The following is a 16611-nucleotide window of genomic DNA, read 5'->3' on the forward strand; positions in this document are numbered from 1 at the left end:
AGAGAGACACCCCACAACATGATAGCAAGAGCAGAGAAAGTGGGTTTTGGGTGTGAACCAGACCTGGATGAACCTTGGGATGGGATAGAGGGGAAAAAAGGAGTAAGGAAAATGAACCTGGACCATATCCTATGGCAGGGAGGAGGAGGAAGAGGAAGAGGAGGAGAGAGCAGACTGGAAGTCATCCCTGTGGAATGGGTAGAAGCCATAGGTGGCAGGCTGCCAGGGGAAACTACTGTCAAAAGAGACTAGGTAGGGTCAGAAGTGGGAATAAGGGCAACAGAGACAAAGGAGCATTTGGTGAAGGCCACATCAAGCAAAAACCTGTTTTTTGAGAGAATTATGGCAAGTCAAACTGATGGAGATGGGGAAACACAGCTGTGGGGTCAGTGGATCATCAGTGGTGGAAACTGATGTCACCAAAAATGAGTGTGGGAGGTGAGGAGGAGAGGGGGCAGGGAATTAAGGCCTGGAGAGGAGGCTGGGGGGCAGAATTGGGTTGATGGGAGAAGGCAGCATCAGGGGAAAGGAGAGGACAGAAGATCTGGGTGCAGCACTGGTCAGGAGAAGAAGAGTGGGAACAGAGAGAGATTAGGAGCAGCAGGACTGGAAGGAAGAAGGTGGACATCCCACCATGGCCTGGTCCAGGGAAGAGGAGAGGCCCGTACCAGAGCGGGCAGTGCCAGACAAAGGCATCCAGATGCTGGAGGGGGGAGATCAGAAAGCAGTATGGGTGACTGAGATCCTTGCGCACACAGAGCGGGCGCTGTAGAGGCAGTGAGAAGAAGGGACTGGGCCTGAGCAATGGCACCCGAGGGCTGGAGATGGTGCCAGGGCCAAGGACAAGAGACGAAGGGAACATCAGGGTTAGGGCACTGTCACCAGAGGCCTGGAGGAGGGCAGGGAGGTGGGTCCGGCCTGGTGGGGTGGGAAAAAGAGAAGCAGCGCTGGGGAAAGCCATGGAGGGCTGGAGACACCGTGGACTGGGCCCGGCGGGACGGGGGGTGGCGGGGCGAGCCCACGTGCAGCAGACGGATGGCACCCCAAGGGCGACCCACTTCTCTTCCGCCGCAGAGGCCGGAAACTCCCGGGTAACTGCGGCCTGCCAGCGCGGCGCCCGGCGCTCCGTCGGGATTCCCGCCGCAGGCCTTTTGTGCCAGACGTGGAAGAAAAAAACGAAAAGGGAATTGGAGCCAAAAGCTCAACCCCGTCCCTGGGTGGGCTCGAACCACCAACCTTTCGGTTAACAGCCGAACGCGCTCACCGATTGCGCCACAGAGACCGGCGCGGAAGGCGGTTCGCGCCGGCCTAGTCAAGCGAGAGCAGCTCTGGCTGCGGCCGCTGGGGACACGGGGAAGGGCCGGGCCCTAGCGGTGCCAGCCAGAGGGAGACGAGGTGGCAGCCAGGCAGGGGCAGCCTGTGGGGCGGGAGCTGCCGGGGGGAGCATGCGCAGAGCTGGAGGGAAGGTCTAGACAGACGCACTCCCAACCTTGCAGCGGTTTGGCATGGGAGAGGACACCGCTGAGCAGTGATCATTGAGGGGGCAAGGGGGTGCTCCCCCTCCATGACCATGGGGAAGTCCCGGGGGGTGGCAGTGCCTGGAGCAGAGGAGCTTTCAATGGAGTCAAAAGTCTGGCTGGGTTGGGAGGGGGGGAAGGAAGGGGAGGGGGGTATTTATTGATTACGCTGTTATTGTGTCAAAGGATCCGGGGTTGGGAGGGGCTGCTGATTATCAAGGGCCAGCTCCCAAGGATCTCAGCCGGGGAGCCGTGCTTGAAACAAGAAGGAAGGGGTCGCTCAGCGATCGGGGGAGCCTGTCCTGCTGGATGCTGCCGGCGCGGTCCCCAGCCCTGCCCTGTTTCATGCTGTAAAATGCAAGGCAAATGAGAAGGTGGGCAACCGATCCAGCCCTTTCTGGGAGCAGTGGAGCCATGGGACTCAAGCAGGGTGCTGAGTAACTGGCCCAGCGGCGCAGGAAGCCCCGGGGTGCTGCTGGACCCAGCCTGCACAGGCAGCCCTTCTCCAGGGCCGGGGCGTGGGGCCATGCACGCAGGCATCGCAGCACGGCTGGCTCCCCGAGAGGGGGAAACACTCCCGGCTTCAAGAGGACGCACTCCGGATAAAAACCTTGGCTTCAGGTTGTCAGAGGAGCAGAAGGGCCCCTCCTGGCTTGGTTGCGTTTGGTCTGGCTTCCTGTTCCAAGGAGGAGCTCCGCACACTGGGCACAGTTTGGGTCCTGAGCTCTGCTTGAAAATCTGGCCTTGATTTAGGTGTCTAAAAATAAATGCCAAGCCCCATGGAAAATCTGAGCCCAACTCTGCTGAGAACACACGGATGCCCCCCCGCCCCCAAGAGATGAGCTTTGAGCTCCGGTGGAAATCTGGCCCTCTGTCTTTTGCAGGCCTGAGCTCTTTAAGTAAAATAAATGGCGAAAGCAGCACTTGCCCGTGGGAGGGTTTAAGTGGCTCCTTGCAAAAAAACCAAACCAAACCCAACCCCCGCCCAAAACCCCTTCCCCTAAACCAGTCAAACAAACAAAATCCAGCTCATTCTGAAATCAGCTCTGTGTAGTAAGCTGCTACTTCCAGTCTGCTGTGCAATCGTTGTGTTTCTTGGGTGACAGCTGTTAAATTGAAGCCCCAAGTTCATCCTAGTGACCCTCTGCAAACTGCAAACAGACCTAGGTGGGAAAGGGAGAAGCAGTAAATACGTAAGAATACAATGATGGACTATGGCATTCATATGTGTAACGCTACCCAGCACTAATACTATGTGCCGGCTGGCTAAGCCTCACAAAACTGCTTTTGGGAGGAAGGGTTATTATAACCTGGGGGCTGAGGCATAGCAAATCTAAGTGTATGGGACCAAGATAATAGAGACAACATGGAAGTTGATGTCACTCGGTTTCATACGTCCCGCCTCGAGGGCAAAAAGGGGAAGCCAGCCCTGCTTGGAGACTAGCTGCTTCTTCCACCGTTAAGGCAGATCAAATCTTCTCGCTGCCAGCTTTGCCAAATGAGAGATCCTCCTCACCCATGCGAACAGTGCGGAGATGAGCCAAGCCGTGCAACTGCTTTTTATTACTATTATGGAGGCAACACTGCTTTGCAAAGGGAAGACCTGACCTGCTGCCTGGTTCTGGCCGAGCTCTCTGGCTACAGAGGAGCGTGCACAGTCACAGAATCAGAGACAATTCAGGTCGGAAGGGACCTCGGGAAGTCATTTAGTCCACCCCACGCCCTGCTCAAAGCAGGACCCTGATGCAGGCGAGGTGTGATTTTTTTTTAACCCATGGATTCTGCCCCAGTCTGTCGTGAGTCTCTACGATCACTCGCCCACCCCGCGCATCCGCACCGCCCGCGCCATGTCACGCTGAAGTCCACAGAGTTGTCTAACGCCAGTAAACGTGCCCCTCGCCCCGGCCAGGAGTGCTCTGCAAACAGACCGTGCGATACAGTGCGATCCCAGCTGAACAGATTTAGCACAATGCGAGGTAATTAAAAAATAAATGAATCCACAGCCCGTGCTGGTATCCTGTTTCCAGGATCGGGCCCGGCACTAAATGGCTCATTTTTTTCCCACTGGCCTGACCTGCCAGCTAAGGACTGCAGGGTGTTCACGACTCTACGGCTGGCCAGTTCGCCTCTGCACATGGCTTTTCCTTTCTCATCTTGCATAGAAATGTGAGATTGCCTCGTATCTAAAAGGACAGGGTCACTGGAGAGAATTGGGGCGGGGGAGGGTATTTAGTTCCCCTCTAGTTTTGAGTTGTCCGAGACACCTTGTCCAAAGGCGTTTTGTTTTGTCTTTCGGGTGGTCCTCCTCCCCCACCGAAGTAGCTACGATTTCCAAGTCAAGTAATACACCTGGTGATGCATCTCACCATTGCAGATCAATCCACACTCACACATATATAAGAAATGTGACAGGTATACATAGACGTACGTCTATATGTGTATGTATAGACACATGTATGTGTGCGTGTGTGTATGTAGGCATATCTATCTATCTATGCATGTGTGTATAGACATATGTGTGTATGTGTGTATAGATATATTCATGTCTATAGACATGTATGTGTGCATATGTGTATATAGACATGTGTGTAGACATGTGTGTAAGTGTGTATAGATATGTGTATAGACATATATGTGTGTATGTGTGTATAGATAGATATATACATGTGTGTATAGATATGTATGTGTGCATGTGTGTATAGACTATATATGTATATGTATGTATATGTATAGATATATATGTGTGTATAGACATATATGTGTATGTGTATGTATAGACAAATATATGCATGTGTGTTTGTATAGACATATATGTATGTATATGTGTCTATAGACATATATGTATGTTGGTGTGTGAGTGTCGGTGTATGTGTGCATATATGTGTGGGCATAAATGTACATATATAGACGTACTTGCATATATATGTGTGTGTGCATATATGTGTGTCTGTGTATATATGGGTATATATATGTATACGTACCTATATGAGCGTGTGTGTATAAATGCTTGCATATATATATATATACACGCCTATGCATACTTGTCATGTATAATATGTATAGCATATCGAGACAGATGCTGCACATATACACTGTTGTTCAGTCAGTGTGTACACACAGGCACACTGATCAACACAAACACGCGTGTGGGGAGGTGCATGCTCATCTGCCCACCAGCACATACCTGCAGTGGCAGAAATCACGCCAGCTCTCTTCTCCCAGGCGCCTCGTGCAGCGGCAGCGCGCATAGATAGGCGCGTGTTTGACTGAGGAGCTGTTGTCGGTGCCCTTATCCCTGATCTCTGCCTTACCGCTCTGATCATGAGTCATGACCGACCACCTCAGTGTTTTTGAGCTACAATTTATCAAGGCGGCGGGCTGGCAGCGCACAGGACAGGGCGTTTGGTTTCGTCGCCTGCGGATTCATTGCGTTTGTGACTCCTCTTTTGCCAGCCAAGAAGCTGAAGAATTCGGGACGGAGGTGGGATTTAGATTAGATGAGAGCGCATTAGGTTAGAAGAAGGGTGTCTAGGGATGGATGGCCGGATGGACAGTAGAGGTGCCCCGGGCTGGCTGGCTGGGAAGTCATTAACATCCCCGAGTGAGGAATCCCATCTCTTGCACACTTCAGCTTTACCCCGCTGCTGTTTCCCTGCGGACGCTGCTGGTCTGCATCCCCGCCTGCCCTGCTCGCCTGGTCCTTTTTCTCCCCAGGCGCCAGCAGCAAAGTCCTGCGGGGCGGAGTGCCCATGCCCCCCGGACACCTCTGCCCACGCTCGTGGGAGGCTTCCGGCACCACTTTGCCAGGCTTGTAGCCCGGGATCTTGTGACTAATGTGCAACTCACTCCCTGCTCGCTAAAAGCACTGTCTGCCTAGGGCCCGAGCTCCTTCCTCCTGGATTCTTCCCGGGGGGTTAACGTGGATCCTGAATGCAAAAAGGGGGTGGCGCGAGGGATTTGCACACCGATCGTGCAAAAGGCCATGCGCACAGGCAGGCACACTTTCGCTTTGCTCCTAGAGTCCTTTCTTCAAGACTGCAACTTTCGGAAGGGTGAGTAGGTATTTGCAAGGTCGGGGCTTCGAACAGCACGTGGAGAAGGCATGAGTGCAGGCACACACAGTATGTGTGTGTATATACAGGTGTGTGTGTGTGTGTGTGTGTGTGTGTGTGTGTATATGTCTGCAGATATGTGTGTAGATACGTACATGTGGGTATGTGATCTATGCGTGTATATATACACACATATGTATATGTGTGTATATATACGGGGTTACTAGGAAAAACGGCCACAAATTGTTAAAGAGCAGGTTCAGGCTGGACATCAGGAGACATTACTTTACAGTTAGGGCTGTCAGGCTCTGGAATGGGCTCCCAAGGGAGCTGGTGCTTGCTCCTACCTTGGCGGTCCTCAAGAGGAGGCTGGACAGATATTTGGCTGAGGTGATGTGACCCCAGCACCAGCTCCTGCCTGGGGTGGGGGGTCGGACCTGATGATCTGTTTAAGTCCCTTCCGACCCTAAGTACTATGATATTATGATATATCTGCATATATATGTGTGTAGACACATATATGTCTGTATGTATATGTGTGTACATCTATATGTCTGTGTGTGTACATATGCATGTGAGAGAGAAATACATAAACTCGCTTGTCCAGTGTAAGTCAGAGTCTCCAGTGCCCGCAACTTGATCCGGACCCGATCCTGGGTCTGCATTAAGGGAAAACTCCCTTGGGCTCCTGGAGGAATTTTGCCCGGGTAAGGGCTGCCAGATGGAGCCCGTGATTAACCCCGAGCTTGGAGTGATCAAGTAGATTCTGTTTCCGTGTAAGAGTGTAAGGGGTAGGAAAACCGGGACGGGGTACAAGAAAAAACAATTGTTTTTCAGTGAAACAATCGCCACGGTGAAACACTGCCACGGACTCTCCTCCCTCTTCCCCAAGTGTAAATCGGAATAGGGCTGGGTGAGTCTACCTGCTTTCCCTTGCATCGGCGTCAATCCGGAATCTCTCCGTAGTCCGAAACTGGCCACGGGGTCTTTTCGGCAGCAGGGGCGCGTCCTGGAGACGCTCCAGCAAAGAGGTCCGGGAGGAGACTTTTAATAATAAGAAACCGCGATTATTTATTCCGGGGGAGCCCGGAAGCTTTATCCTATTTCATACACACACGCCCTCCCGGAGACACCTGAAGCAGATAAGCAGCTCACACGTGCAGCATAAACACACACGTATAAACAACTCAAGAACCCCCCCCCAACACAAGTACACGCGGTGCACAAAAACACACATGTACAAGAATATGCACAGGCATATACCAATGCATGCATAACACACACACACACACACACACTGACTCCCGGAGACACCTGAAGCAGATAAGCAGCTCACACGTGCAACGCAAACACACTTGTATGCGCACTCCCGAAGCACAGCAGTGCATAACAAAAAAACCCATGTACATAAGCACGCACAAACATACACCACTGTATATATAAAACACACACATACCCCCACCCCCGCCCCCGCGGGCAGCCCATGCCAGGTGCAGAACCACCGGCAGAGGCTCCGGGTGAGCTGTCTTTCTTGCAATGTCCGGGCCCTTTATAAACCAGAGGCACGGCGTAATCCGGGCTGTTCAGGTGCTTTCCTTGCCTAGGCAAGCCTTGCTCATCCTGGGTTTATTGTGAGTTTGCTCCCTACAGAAACGAGGCTTAAAATACCCGCGTCGCCCGGTGCCTTTCCCCCAGCAGACAGCTGGAAGGGCTGGGGGAGCGGGGGGGTGCACAGCCAGCGGCAGCTCCCCCCCGCGCAGCGCAGGGTTTCCGCGAGGTGCCAGCGATGTGACGCCGATTGGGTGGCAGGCGGCGGCCTTCCTCCCGCTCCGCCAATGGGCTCGGCTGCTGGATGTGCATCTTGTCAGCAGAAAGGAGGATCACGGGCAGATTAGGGACCAGAACCGGCCGTCGTGCTGATGCAGGGCGCTGTCATTGGCACACGGAGCCGCAAGAGGAGCTATCTGGTATGGGGGAGGCAAGGGGAACATCTGCGCATCTATCTATCTATCTGTCTGTCTGTCTGTCTAGTGTGTGTGTGTGTATCCGTAGTCCTAAGTGTGTGTGTGGACATACATGCGTGTGTACATGAACCTATACATACAAATACATATACATTTACGCCTATACATATACATAAATGCGGGTGTATACATATGTATAGATGTATGCGCGTGTGTATATATAATACAGAAATATATAAATGTATATATATCTGTACATGTATATATTTCTCTGTGTGTCCATGCATATGTAAACACATACATGTCTAAATAAGAGATCCATGGGGGGGTGCATGTATACACGCAAAAGCATATATGATGTACGTATACACACCTACGTGTGCATGCATAGATGTGTACACACACGCATGTGCATATGCATGCACGTATATAAGGACTATTGCTATATGTGTACGTCTGTGAGGGTACACGACTGAAATAGGTGAGAAGGGTGTCTCCTGATTGGATCATAGTTCATAGTTTCATAGTAGGTAGGCTCGGAAGGGACCTAAACAAATCATCAAGTCCGACCCCTGCCCTGGGCAGGAAAGAGTGCTGGGATCGGTCCATTGGAATAATTTTGTCCGTGATATAATAGATCGGAGTATAAGACATTAGGTCACGAGATGCGTACCGAGCAGAGCTAGGGATCGAGATAACTAGATGATGTGCGACACCTCCCATTCCCATGAGGCGAGCGTGCTCGTGTCCTTGCCCAGCTGGCTACGTGTGCTTGTACAGCCGGGGAGGATTAGAGCAGGGCGTGCACACGGGCGCCTCGCTTGGTGCACGTGCTGGTGTCTGCCTGCAGACAGCTCCGCGTAGCAGGGCTCTGCACAGGCGCTGGCTGAGGCGATGCCTGTCCTAGCGCAGCTGTGACGCTTAGGCAGGAGGCGCAAGAGTCCGCCTCTCATCATCTCTCCCGAGGAAGCACGGGTTGCCCGGATCCTTGCACTGTTTTGGAGTAGACTCCATGGATCAATAGCTACTATTGATATTGAAATGACCTCGTCCGCCCCAACGCGCGCGGGTGCGTGTGCGTGTGTGTGTGTGTGTGTGTGTGTGTGTGCCACTGTGCCTCCCTCTCTGACACTTTTAAAGGCTCCTAGGGCCAGATCACTACACCCCCGGTTAACCCTTTTATCTTCGGGTTTGCTTTGGGATGACTCTATATTTGCTTCCTATTTATTTTTGATGAGACCATAGGTTTTCCGTTTCTCATCAGAGAAACAGATTGGCTCCCCAGCAGCGGGGTAATAATAACACGCACCTTTTTAAACTAGCAAACCACCGGGAAAAAAGGAAGCTTCTCCTTTAGGTCAGTGGGGGTTGTGGCAGGGGGCAGGGACAACCGAAGCTGCCTCCCTTGAAATCAGTGAAAGCTTCAGCACTGACCTGAGTGGGAACAGGTTCGTGGCCCCCACCTTGGCAAATGGATATACTTGGATCTACCTGCTAGGGGACAGCTTGTGTCCCCAAAGCACTGGCGCGACGGGAGCAGGAGTCTGTTGCTGGCATCCCAGTCCCGGAGGGCTCAGTACCCCCCCGCCCCGACACTGAGTCCCTGGGTGAAAGTCCTCTTTCCGCAACCCCCTGCCTCCCTCCCCCGCCAGCCAACTTTCTACTTGGTCTGGGGCTTCCCTGACTTCGCGAGGTAAGTGATGTGTTCCCAGGGAGGAGCCAGGTGCTGTCTGGACCGCTGTGCCCCGAACAGCCCCAGGACGTCGCCAGGGTGCAGGATCAGCCCGGGGGGCAGGGCGGTTCTGCAGGTATCCCGGGGTAGTAGCAATGGGGATGGAGAAACAGGGAAATAGGGATGGATCCAGGAAGGGGGCGGGGTGCAATTTCACCACCTCCCTTTTCATTCCTGACCCGTTCAAACTTCAAATCCAGCTGCTTGGCAGTGGCAAGCGCATTTCTACTCAGGCAATGCTGAGGGAGCAATTGACTTCCTGGCTCAATACCATCTCCCTGGCTTCTGTTCATCTCTCTCCACTAGGCAAGTGTTAAGAGGGTTTCTCTTTTTTAATGGTCTTGATGTTCCACTATTCAAACGATCCTTTCTTCTGCAATGTTGCTGTGTGTTAGCCATTCCTGGTAGTATCTCCCTTTTCTTTCACAGCGCTGTTCACTGTTCTTAGCTCTAATTAAAACTTTAGCTCAGGTGTAGGTAATATTAACTCAGGGGTAGAAAACACTGACAATGAAGTACTGGAGGCACTGTCAAGCCACTGGAGGGCTAGATTTTCTGTTCGGTTACCTATAATAACTAGGGGGTTAATGATACCTATTTTTTTTACTATTTTTGCCTAGTCTGTTGTGCCTTTAAAAAAAAAGATATTGACTCTAGCAAATTAGTGCACATTCCAATAGTTACATTTGTTGTTCGCTTTGACCTTAAATTGAATAATATCTAGTGCTGCCCCCTTGCATATTAGTAAAGCTTCTAGTGTCTCTTTAACTGGAGACAAATGTATGTTGTGTTGTATGTGATGATGTGCCACACCATCTGCGCCCCCCTTTCCAAAGTCCTAGATCCGCCCGTGGAGGGAGCTTCATCTGATCTCAGCAAGGATGGTGGAAGAGCTTCTTTTCCCCCAGGGGGAAGCTGTGATCCCCCACAGCCCCTAACCCCGTGATAGCCCGGACCCCGGGCTAAGAGCTCTGAACGCCTTTTGCTCTCTGACAGCTGGTCTGCTCCCCAGTCAGACCAGAATGGCCTTCAGCCGCCCTGTGAGCGACATACATCCGGGATGTATGGGCTGCACCCGGACAGATGCTGCATAAAGATCATTTAGCTGGGTCAGGAAGGAAAGAAGGAAGAAATCCGCCATCAATCCAGCTGCTATCGATAAGATTATTTGCTTCGTTGCTACAGCAAAAAGTTGTGTGTGTGTGGTGATTTGTGTATGCGAAGAGATGTGTGAGTGTGCGCGTGTAAAGAAGTGAGCGTTGTATGCATGGTTCCTGAAATGCTGTACACGCCTTTCCAAGCACAGCGGAAAACCACGGACTCTTCGCACCAACTCTCTCTCCCAGTCCTCGCCCTCTCCCTGCGCTGCCCCCCCCAGGCTCCGGCCCCTGCTCCCCGAGTGACAGCGCAGGAGAAAAGCAGCTGTCAGCCGGCGTAGCAGTTGGGCTCAGCCTCCTCCGTGCGCGCCCCGGGGAGGTGCCAGGCAAGGGGGCTGCCGTGGGGAGCTGAGCTGAGCTGAGCGCCGCGGTGCACTCCCCGCTCCGGATCCTGGGCTCCCGGCGCTTCTCCCGGGAGAGCCTTTCCCGGGAGATGCTTTCCAGGGTCGGGTCCCTCTGCCGCTGCTGCCCACGGGTGCCCCCTCTCGCACCGGCAGAGGGCATCGCTGGGAGCCTGAGTCTGGGTGGAGGGACAGGGACTGTGCCCTTCAGAGGGTGCGCAGGCAGACGGGGCAATGGGAGCTGAGTGGGGCTAAGAAAACTCTTTAAGAAAGGGCTCACGATGCTCCTAAATGCCCGCAGCCGCCCTGCCCCCCGCAGCCCCAGACCTGGAGGGGACCCCCAGCCCACCCTGCCCGGAGATCGGGGCTGCCTGCGGGCTGTAGGAGAGGGTGAGAGATTCCCTCGTGGGCAAACGGAGACGTGCAGCGATGTAGGGAGGGAGGGAAGAGGTAAGTGGGTGGGAAGGTGAAGCTGAATAGGGCAGACAGACGCGTGGACACAGCGGCAGGGTTCAGTGCAAATGCACAAAGCCACCCCTAAAGGGGCTCCCCTTGGCCTCCTCGATCCAGGGACAATGGGGTCTTCATGGGGGGCGGGGGCAGCGCTTGGTCTGGCCCGAGGCCGGCAGCGAGAGGTGTCCACCTGGTCCCAGGACTCGACTTGGGGATAATTCTTCATCTTCTGTTCAATGGGGACCCCTCTGCCCCTTCTTGAATCCGGATCCCCCGTGCGACCTTGCCTTAAGAAAGCAAGCACGACGCCAAAGCCCGATGAGCTGCTGAGTTACAGGTTTGACTCTGCTGAATGGGGCTGGGCTGCTAAGGGAGAGCACGCTGGCCACGTCGGGCACGGGAGGGTAAATGTGGGGGGAGGGGGCTGAATCCCGGAGGGACTTCGGGGTGCACACGCGGGCACGCAGAACCGGGCTGCAACAGCAGGCAGCTGCTGTGGTTTTCAACCTTTTCAGACTCAAAGTCCCCCTCCTTAGTCTTAAGGCACCCTCCGAAAATGCCAGCTCTTTGCTGTCACTCGTTCTTGACTGCCAAAAACAGCAGAGCAATTCTTCTGTTTCACACCCCCCAACCTCCCCCCCAACAAAAACAGAAAGAGCACAACAGGGTCGAGTGTTTCCAGCCCTCTGAATTCTTATTTGTAATCCCTGGATTTATGTTATGACTCCTGTTTGAATACTGCACCCCGCGGCACCCCTGAAAGACTCTCAAGGCCCCCCGGCCTGCGACGACATCCTGATTGAGACTCAGTGTCCTAGACTCAAGAGCAGCGCTGGTCTAGTACCTCGCAGAGCCTCCATCACTTCTCCATTAGCTCCTTGTGGGGATGGGGGAGGGGGGTGACTGCAGAGAGGCAAGGACTGGGGAATACGTCAGGGAACTTTTTGCAAGAATTTCCCCTTCCGAAAATAACTTGGGCATGGGCACATAGGCATGAATATACATGTGCATATAGCCATGCATGCACATTTATATGCCCGAACATGCACACAGTTTTCCACCTATGGCAGGGCAGATCAGAAATCTCCCCAAAGCTCTGCGTGGACTGTGCGTGGGCCCACTGAGAAATGTGTGCACCCTGGGTGTGCACCAGTGAGAAATGTGTACACCCTCTGTGTGCTCACTTAGAAATCTGTACACGCTGTGTGCGCCCCCCTGAAAAATGTGTGCAACACTGAGCAATGCATATACCTTGTGTGTGCCCGCTGAGAAATGTGTACACCCTGTGTGTGCACCACTGAAAAATGCGTACACCCTGTGTGTGCAACACTGAGAAATGTGTACACCCTGTGTGTCCACCGCTGAGAAATATGTATACTCTGCGTGTGCACCACTGAGCAAAGCATACACCCTGTGTGTGCCTGCTGAGAAATGCGTACACCCTGTGTGTGCACCGCTAAAAAATGTGTGCACCCTCTGTGTGCTCCACTGAGAAGTGTGCACGCCCTGTGTGTGCACCACTGAGAAATGAATACACACTGTGTGCCCACTGAGAAAGGTGTACACCCTGTGTGTGCACCGCTGAGAAATGTGCACGCCCTGTGTGTGCGCCACTGAGCAACGTGTACACTCCCTGTGTGCACCATTGAGAAATCTTTGGCTAGCTGTCTGTCAGTCGGGCCAGTCCCCAGAGGCGTCCAGGAGTCCAGAAACCCGCAATCGATGAGAAGGGACGATGTCTCCTGCTGTAGATCCGCAGGCGCCCCCGCCCCCAGCGGCTGAGCTGTGCGTGTGCCCCCGCAGGTGTGTGCACGGAGGAGGGGGGGCGCTGCACGGCGTGTGCCCGGCGGCACGCCTCCAACCCAGCTCGGTATGGTCCAAAACAACCGGTCGCCCTCGCAGCCCAGTCGGCAGCTCTTGTCGCTGTGAGCTGCACCCAAGAGGGAAACCAAGAGCTGCTTTGCATTCGGGTCAGGTGGTTCAACAAGCCGCTTGCACGTGGAGAGCACACGTGGGATGCGAGCCCAGGGTGCTTGTGATGCCAAAGCGAGCAGGGAGTGGGCGTGGGCTCGGCCGTGCCCGGTCCCTGTCGCCAGGTAATGAAACCAGCCCCTAGAAAACTCGGGGTGGGGGGTGGTATTGGGAGCGTCTGGAGAAGGGGCTGTTAGACAAAACACTGGGAACAAGCAGGAGCTTTGTTCCACCGGGCGCCCAGCAACATAGCCAAGGGAAGACCCAGGGAGGCAATTTATTAAAGAAATAGCCATTAAGTGTGCAGCTCCCACTCCGGGGAGGGAAAAAAAATAGGGAAAGGTTCCAGTCCAATAATGTATCCTGCAAATATCCAGCCGGAGAGTGTTTACATTGTAAGATCTATATCGCTCCGCACATTTCTGCTCTGGCAGCCCCTGGAGAGGAACATGATTTCCACACCCCCCCCAATCTCTCCCACACATCCTAAGAGCAATAATAATAATAATAATAAAAGAAAACCTGTTTACTGCAGTCTTCAGGCCTTTGATACCCCTTTTTCTCCCATCCCTCAAGAAATGAATGATTGCAAATAATAATAATAATAAAAAAAATCTGAAAGTGTCTCTTGTTCAGTGAAAAAAAAACCAAACCGAACAAAGGCTAACTTTTCTGCAGTCCCGTGACCAGCCAGAACTGTTCTCTCCTGCAGCTGGGTACAAAGATATGTTAAAGACTCTTTTTCTCTGCCTATGAGTTAAAGAGAGAGTACGAGCGAGAAAGAGAGGGAGGGAGGGAGGGGGAGGTTTTTTGTTGATATTTTCAGAAAGACAGACGAAAAAAACAAGCCATGGAAAACACCTTCCTGTCATCTGAACTCACCCACCAGGTCTTAAATGACAGTAGAGCTGTGATCTGCACAGCAATAATTATTTAAAAATAACATAAAAGGATAGGAATTAAAAATACATGCTGAAGATCTGACTCAGCTACCTTGACCGTGATCCCTTTGCAACTCGCTTATTCACATTCCAGATTTATGCTGAGACTAAATGGTCCTGCCTCTCCTTAAACATGTGCTATCTGAATATATCTTTTCCTTTACAAATATGCACACATTAAGTTGTTTTTTTTTTTAATCTACTGCATTAGTCCAGACGCCATGGCATGGCTATTTTGTACAGAGTATTCATTTGACAAATTGCTATTTTTTTTTTTACTTTTTCAAGACAAAAAAAAGAAAGATCCCTGGGCCAAAGCTGAGAAGAAAGTCAATCCTGCTTTGACATATTTAATGCTTTAACCTATTATCTAACCCTCTTCCATAATCTAAACCACTTCAGATGGTGTGGACCTGTTACTTTGACAGTATAAAGCGCATTAAAGGGTTAACAAACACACGTAGTAATAAACTGTGTATGAATCTGGTGGGTTTGGCCAACCATAATTTCCCTTGACACAGAAGCGTCTTTTTTTTCCAAAAAGAATTGTATTCCAAAATATTTTTTTTCGGGGGACAATCGTGAAAAGGACACGGTCATTTAGTTTTAACACTTTATAGATATACAGTATCTATCAGGAAGCTGTCCTCCTTTCTGCCATTAACTTCTCCAGTCATTTGTCTGTATCCCCTTAATGTTGCCCAAAGTTTTGTGGCATAAAAATTCCAGGTTCCTTCTGCTAGCTTCCTTTAAGTGGGGTGATGGGAGGCTGGGGTGGGGGTGACTTTATTTTCTGGATCTTTGCCCTAGGGCACCATGACTTCTCCTCTTCAATAAAGTCCACTCTGCCAAAAGAAGTCTCTACTGATCTGATTGCAGTTACCTCCTGGGTCTTATTCCACTACCTCTTGGACCCCCCCGCCCCCGCCCTTTAAACGAATCAGTTCTCTTCCCCTTCCCCCCTCCGTCTCTTTGGACTGAGCTTCTTTTTTACCTTTTTTTTTGTATTATTATCTTTTATTTTATTTTCCTCCCCCACCCCCAACCCTCCCTTGTTTGATAGGACCCGGGAGATCAGAAGAGAATAGATCAAGAAAAGAACCAAACTCAGCTATGGGTGTGTGTGTGGGGGGGTGCCCTTTAAAAAATATCTCTTCGCATTTTTTTTCTTTTTTCTTTTTTTAAAGGAAGAGAACAGAAAGAACTTTTGAGGTTTTAAAAGGCAAGATAGATAACATTACCGCGAGGCCCAGAAATACACTTAGCCGGCGATTGGCTCATCATCGCAGCAAACTTCCGCTGATTACAGCTGCAAAATAGAAACTGATGCTGTTTTCTGTCTATAAGATTAAAAATCACCTCCTCCCCCGCAGCTAAAGATCGGGCCGGCTGCTGGGTGGCAGCGACCACTGGCTGGCCGCGCCGGGGATGGAGCAAACCGGCGGCGGCAGGAGCAGCAGCAGCAGCAGCGATCCTGCGTGCGGCGGCAGGGGCGCCGCGCGGAAAGGCTGCGAGCGGAGGGGCTGGGATGGGGATGAGGAGCCGATCTGCCGCCGCCGCTTGCTTAGTGCGGCCGCAGATCAAACGGCTCGCGGATCCGCCTGCCAGGGCCACGTCCTGGGGGCCGGGTGGCAGGTCCCGCGCCCCGATCCAGCACGTGCAACACACAGCAAGACCGGGAGCGTGGGGCTCGCAGCTGGAAGGACGCAGTTGACAAGGCGCTTGTACACCCTGCCTCCCCCCCTTGGGGGGAAAAAAAAGGGCAGAAGGGAAAAGACTTAAAGGACGGAAGGATCTTTACCAAACCCACCACGGGAGAAAGCGACAGGGGGTGCCTGGGGCAGCCTTTATTGCAAAGCAAGCGACACTGCCTGGCCAGAATCACGCCCCCCAGCCCAGCCCCGCCGCGTGGGGGGCGTGTGTGCAGCTTCGCACCTTTCAGCTGAGGATCAAATGAAAAGAAGGGGACAGATGATCTGTGCCTGGAAGCTGGAGACCGCAGGCTAGACATGATCCAAAGCACAAAAAAACCCCACGCCCAAAATCCCCCAGAACTTTTCCTCCGCAGCTCCCCATGCTCATAAGTTAGGCTGATACATCACAAGAACAGTAATAAATACTTTCTCGGGGAGGGGGGCAAGAAAAGCAACCGCAGGCGGGAGACCCCCCTCTCTGATTGTCTCCTGCTGCCCACGGCTCCTTGGCTGGGTGGGATTTGATTTGGTTTCCTCTGGGTTCCTGTTTATTGTTTCAAGAGAAATGCAATAAGCGGCTTGGGGCAGAGGGGAGGTGGGGGATGAGGATGCGCCGTGTAAACGCGCGTGTGCGCACAACGGTGCGATCCCCGTATCCCGGAGTCTCTCCCCCCCTTAGGTCTATTTCGCTGCCTCCGTGTGCCCTGCCCAGACTGCCTGCCTGGGCGGTGGATGGATCTATAGAGGAGGGGGAGAGAAAAAAAGACTGTTCGTACGTTTTTTTCTCTC

At 52.6% G+C, this 16611-nt stretch overlaps 1 non-coding gene across 1 annotated transcript; it reads right to left on the minus strand.

The window, feature by feature from the left end:
* Positions 1 to 1208: 1208 nt before the first annotated feature.
* Positions 1209 to 1282, minus strand: TRNAN-GUU. The gene has a single exon. It is a non-coding gene; the product is annotated as a tRNA-Asn (tRNA).
* Between the last annotated feature and the right edge of the window lie 15329 nt (positions 1283 to 16611).

The sequence above is a fragment of the Gavialis gangeticus genome, unplaced genomic scaffold (genome assembly GCF_001723915.1).
Source record: "Gavialis gangeticus isolate Ggan-Ray unplaced genomic scaffold, GavGan_comp1, whole genome shotgun sequence".
NCBI classification, from domain to species: Eukaryota; Metazoa; Chordata; order Crocodylia; family Gavialidae; genus Gavialis; species Gavialis gangeticus.